The sequence below is a fragment of the Boleophthalmus pectinirostris genome, unplaced genomic scaffold, assembly GCF_026225935.1.
Source record: "Boleophthalmus pectinirostris isolate CB_2022bp ecotype Guang Dong unplaced genomic scaffold, ASM2622593v1 HiC_scaffold_17, whole genome shotgun sequence".
Lineage (NCBI taxonomy): Eukaryota > Metazoa > Chordata > Actinopteri > Gobiiformes > Gobiidae > Boleophthalmus > Boleophthalmus pectinirostris.
Window position 1 is genome coordinate 38,204,083 of NW_026571115.1, and position 5,865 is coordinate 38,209,947.

The 5,865-nt window shown below is 44.7% G+C and overlaps 1 long non-coding RNA gene across 1 annotated transcript; it reads left to right on the forward strand.

Moving 5' to 3' along the window:
• Positions 1 to 4,947: 4,947 nt before the first annotated feature.
• On the forward strand, positions 4,948 to 5,389 carry LOC129408598 (uncharacterized). Its single transcript, XR_008632027.1, has 3 exons — positions 4,948 to 5,050; positions 5,187 to 5,210; positions 5,367 to 5,389. It is a non-coding gene; the product is annotated as an uncharacterized LOC129408598 (long non-coding RNA).
• The last annotated feature ends 476 nt before the right edge of the window (positions 5,390 to 5,865 follow it).

Consider the following 5,865-nt stretch of genomic DNA (forward strand, 5'->3'; position numbering starts at 1 on the left):
GTCAGTGTGTGTGGTCAGTCTGTGTTGGTCAGTCTGTGTCGGTCAGTCTGTGTCGGTCAGTTGTGTGTCAGTCTGTTGTTTGGTCAGTCTGTGTTTCAGTGTGTTGGTCAGTCAGTCTGTGTTGGTCAGTCTGTGTTGGTCAGTCTGTGTTGGTCAGTTGTGTTGGTCAGTCTGTGTTGGTCAGTCTGTGTTGGTCAGTCAGTCTGTGTTGGTCCAGTCTGTGTTGGTCATGGTCAGTCTGTGTTGGTCTGTGTTGGTCAGTTGTGTTGGTCAGTCTGTGTTGGTCAGTCTGGTCAGTCTGTGTTGTCAGTTGTGTTGGTCAGTCTGTGTTGGTCAGTTGTGTTGGTCAGTGTGTGTTGGTCAGTGTCTGTGTTGGTCAGTCTGTGTTGGTCAGTCTGTGTTGGTCAGTGTGTGTTGGTCAGTGTGTGTTGGTCAGTCTGTGTTGGTCAGTCTGTGTTGGTCAGTTGTCTGTGTTGGTCTGTGTTGGTCAGTCTGTGTTGGTCAGTTGTGTTGGTCAGTCTGTGTTGGTCAGTCTGTGTTGGTCAGTTGGTCAGTCTGTGTTGGTCAGTGTGTGTTGGTCAGTTGTGTTGGTCAGTCTGTGTTGGTCAGTCTGTGTTGGTCAGTCTGTGTTGGTCAGTGTGTGTTGGTCAGTCTGTGTTGGTCAGTCTGTGTTGGTCAGTGTGTGTTGGTCAGTCTGTGTTGGTCAGTCTGTGTTGGTCAGTCTGTGTTGGTCAGTCTGTGTGGTCATGTGTTGGTCAGTTGTGTTGGTCAGTCTGTGTTGGTCAGTTGTGTTGTTGGTCAGTCTGTGTTGGTCAGTGTTGGTGTGTGTTGGTCAGTGTGTGTGTTGGTCAGTGTGTGTGTTGGTCAGTCTGTGTTGGTCAGTGTGTTGGTCAGTCTGTGTTGGTCAGTGTGTGTTGGTCAGTCAGTTTGTGTTGGTCAGTCTGTGTTGGTCAGTGTGTGTGTTGGTCAGTCTGTGTTGGTCAGTGTGTTGGTCAGTCTGTGTTGTGTTGGTCAGTTGTTGGTCAGTGTGTGTGGTCAGTCTGTGTTGGTCAGTCTGTGTTGGTCAGTCTGTGTTGTCTGTGTTGGTCAGTTGTGTTGGTCAGTCTGTGTTGGTCAGTCTGTGTTGGTCAGTCTGTGTTGGTCAGTGTGTGGTCAGTTGTGTTGGTCAGTGTGTGTTGTGTGTGTTGTCAGTCTGTGTGGTCAGTTGGTCAGTCTGGTCAGTCTGTGTTTGGTCAGTTGTGTTGGTCAGTCTGTGTTGGTCAGTGTGTGTTGGTCAGTTGTGTTGGTCAGTCTGTGTTGGTCAGTTGTGTTGGTCAGTCTGTGTTGGTCAGTCTGTGTTGGTCAGTGTGTGTCTGTGGTCTTGTTGTGGACTGTGAGACTCTGCGCTGCACCGAGTCCAGGAACATGTTCGCGCTCGTGCACGAGTGTCAAATGTTTAATATTGTGGAGAATAATGATGGAATAAACAGCTCTGCTCCGTATTTTAACCAAACACTTAAATGTACAAATCTGAAGGTCATTCTTCTGTATACGTGGATTTTCTGATCAAACTCTTCCTCAAACTCTGTTCACTTCTGCTTCTCTCCACGAGTGTCGCTTTTTCCCCGTGTCTCCAGACTTTGTGTAGAACTTACAGGAGGTTCAGAGTTGGTGTAGAGTTAAACAAAGAGCCACGACTTAGTCGAGTTTTATAAATACCGCGGTTGGCGTAGGAAGCGCACGCACGGATTTTTGCGTAAGCGAGATTTATAAATGAGGCCCCTGGTTTTGTCCTGGTTTAAGTCACGGAAATGGGAAATAGTGTTTGTCTCTTTAAAATGCGATGCGGGACTGAACCAGGACTGAACCAGGACTGAACCAGGACTAAACCAGGACTGAACCAGGACTGAACCAGGACTAAACCAGGACTGAACCGTTTTCAGTTCTTGTCTGGTCCCGGTCTCAGTCTTGGTCCCTGACTCAGTTCTTGTCTAAGTTCTGGTCTCAGACCCGGTCTGGTCTCGGACCTCGTTTAGACCTGGTTTAGTTCTGGTTTAGTCCTGGTTTAGTTCTAGTTTAGTCCTGGTTTTGTCCTGGTTCAGACCTGGTTTAGTCCTGGTTTAGTTCTGGTTTAGTTCTGATTTAGTCCTGGTTCAGTCCTGGTTTAGTCCTGGTTTAGTCCTGGTTTAGTCCTGGTTTAGTTCTGGTTTAGTTCTGGTTTAGTCCTGGTTTAGTCTTGGTTCAGACCTGGTTTAGTTCTGGTTTAGTCCTGGTTCAGTCCTGGTTTAGTCCTGGTTTAGTCCTGGTTTAGTCCTGGTTCAGACCTGGTTTAGTTCTGGTTTAGTTCTGGTTTAGTCCTGGTTTAGTCCTGGTTCAGACCTGGTTTAGTTCTGGTTTAGTTCTGGTTTAGTTCTGGTTTAGTCCTGGTTTAGTCCTGGTTTAGTCCAGAGGTGCAAATAATGAAGAAAATTGTTCATTTTCTTATTTTTGGTTTTATTTTGAAAAACAAGGTTCTTCTTCTGCCGCATTTTTCACTTTGACTTTGATTTTATTACGATTTTATTCTCGTAAAATTATCACTTTAATGTCGAAATGTTACGACTTTATTCTCGTAGCGCCAGCATTTATTTTTTTATCTGACCCTTTTACTCCGTCGTAGTTTTAAACACAGAAAGTGTTATTTTAACTCTTCGAAATAAAGTTAATTTAAGTTATTTCAACTTCTCTTTGTGTTAATTCAACTTTTCTTAGTGTTAATTTGTCTCCTCCACTTCAAACTCCCTCCAGTTTGAACCAGTTTGAACCAGTTTTGTTCATAATTTCATCTTAAATTAACTCAAATAAAGTGTCAAAATAAAACCCCTCTGTGTGTGGTTGAGTTAAATCAGAATAACTCTACACAGTGTTCTCTGTTTATCATTTAACTCTGGGTTTGGGTTAAACAGGAACTTTGGTCCAGTTTTACTTCATGAACATTTACACAAATAATTATTCAATTAAATCTAGAACTGAGAAAATGTTCAAATTGATTCAGTCAGAGTCAGTTTTAACTCTGCACTTTTTACTCTGTGTATTTTGGATTTGTACATATTTGTTCTGGACGTGATCCTTGTTTTTGTTCATCAGTTCAGTTTATTTTATTTTATTTTGTCTGTTTTTCTTGAGGATTTGTTTGCAGAGACACGACAGAATCACAGTGTTGTAATGTTTTTATTGATTGTTGAAAGACGACAGAGTTTGAGGCGTGGACGTTCCTCGGGCGTTTCCTTCATCGGCGCCGGAACGTTCTGTACACTTCATGTTTCAGAAGTTCAACAGTTTTAGGCTCAGTGCTTTTCTCACAGAAATACAGTTTCAAATCCCCAAAGTCGCAGGAAAAGTGCCGTGTCCAGAATCACCAAAACACACTTCAGTTACATTCAAGATTTGACCTTTTTTTTTTTTTTTTTTTTGGTCCGTTTTTTTCCGTTTCAAATCTTCCTTCCTGCTGATAAATGGTGACGTCACGACACGGGAGAATTTCATCACTGCAAATTCCTCAGGTCTGACCAAGATTTTAAAACTTCTCTCAGGTTTTTCATCTTGTTTTCAGATTTTATTTTCTACTCACTCTCGTTCTGAATCGGTTGTTTCATCTTAAAAAGTGTCACATATTTTTCTTCCAAGACTCGACTCGTCAGAAAATCTTAAATTTAGGCGAAAAATGTTTAAAAGAAGAAGCGACGATCCATTTACAAGAACTTAGATCTAGAATTTAGCGTCTGAATTTATTCTCAGGCCGTGAACACAAGCAGAATTTAAAGCATTTAATTTAGAATTTAGCTGAATTTGAAAGCATTTTATTTAGAATTTGGCGGAATTTAAAGCATTTTATTTAGAATTTGGTGTCTTTGAATTTATTCTCAGGCCATGAACACTGAACATAAACTGATTTTAAGTTTGTTTATCTCAAACTGAGCCTCATAAATTTATTTCCAGCCCATGAACTCTGAGCTCAGACGCTTCATTCTCGTCGAGAGTCGATTATTTTAACAGAATTTGTCGAGTAAAATGATTTCGCTGCACGGACACGTCATTTCTTTTCTTTAAGTCATTTTCTGGTTGATTTAAGTGTTTAGATTTAAATCTTGGCCGAGCTTTTCTGCAGCGTGATCCCAAACAAACTCTAAACTCGTCTAATTTCCCTGAGATTCTGACGTGACAAATAAAAATCAAGTTTCAAGAGTCAGAAAAATGTGTTTTTGTGTAAATTGTGTCAAAGTTTTGGACAGAATTCTCCCGGTGTGACGTCACAAATGTGTTTTAGAACTTCCACTTTTTCACAAATTGCTGCTTGTTTAGTCTAAAATTATAATTTCTTTTTCCAGCAGATTTTATCTCAGCAGATTAAGAAATAAGAGGAAGATAAAAACGGGCCGTGTGCGTCTTTAAATCAGTAACCTGAATTTCCTTCAAATAAAAGTAAAAGGTCTAAAAGTAAAAATGCTACGACTCCACAAACCAGAACAAGTGCAAAAAAAAGAATCGGTTTTGACTTCATTAAAAACACGGAGGAGCTCAGAAAGAAAACGTCCTGATGTTTCACTTTCGGCGCTCTGAGTCCTAAGTCGCTCCCCCTTCAGAGCGCCGTCACAATCAGGAACGTGACGATTTCAGAAAGAACGAATTAACGTTTATTTGATTTTTTACTGTAAATTATGATTTTTTTGGTCTTTTTTCTTTTTTCTTTTTTTTTTTGATCAAAGTAAAATAAAGTTAAAAAATCTGGCAACAAAGGCTTTAAAAACAGAAACTTTAAAACATTTAGAAAAACTAAATGACTTATATTTATATTTGTGTTTTTTGCCGCGATTAGAACGAAAACTAAGGTGAGGGGACAGAGGGACAGGTGAGGGGAAGGTGAGGGACAGGGGGACAGGTGAGGGAAAGGGACAGGTGAGGGACAGGTGAGACAGGGGACAGGGACAGGTGAGGGACAGGTGAGGGGACAGGTGAGGGGACAGGTGAGGGGACAGGTGAGGGGACAGGTGAGAGGACAGGGGGACAGGTGAGGGGACAGGTGAGAGGACAGGTGAGGGGTGAGAGGACAGGTGAGAGGGACAGGTGAGGGACAGGTGAGGGGACAGGTGAGGGACAGGTGGGAAGGGGACAGGAGGGACAGGTGAGAGGGGACAGGTGAGGACAGGTGAGAGGGGACAGGGGGACAGGTGAGGGGACAGGTGAGAGGACAGGTGAGGGGACAGGGGGACAGGTGAGGGGACAGGGAGGACAGGAGGGGACAGGTGAGAGGACAGGGACAGGTGAGACAGGTGAGGGACAGGTGACAGGTGAGGGACAGGTGAGGGGACAGGTGAGAGGACAGGTGAGAGGGGACAGGTGAGGGACAGGTGAGGGGACAGGTGAGGGGACAGGTGAGGGACAGGTGAGAGACAGGTGAGGGGACAGGTGAGGGACAGGTGAGGGGACAGGTGAGGGACAGGTGGGGGACAGGGGACAGGTGAGGGACAGGTGAGAGGACAGGTGAGGGGACAGGGGACAGGTGAGGGGACAGGTGGGGACAGGTGAGGGGACAGGTGAGGGGACAGGTGAGGACAGGTGAGAGGGGACAGGTGAGGGACAGGTGAGGGACAGAGGGGACAGGTGAGGGACAGGGGACAGGTGAGGGGACAGGTGAGAGGACAGGTGAGGGACAGGTGAGGGACAGGTGAGAGGACAGGTGAGAGGACGTGAGGGGACAGGTGAGGGACAGGTGAGGGGACAGGTGAGGGGACAGGTGGAGGACAGGTGAGGGGACAGGTGAGAGGACAGGTGAAGGGACAGGTGAGGGGACAGGTGAGAGGACAGGTGAGGGGACAGGTGAGGGACAGGTGAGGGACAGGTGACAGG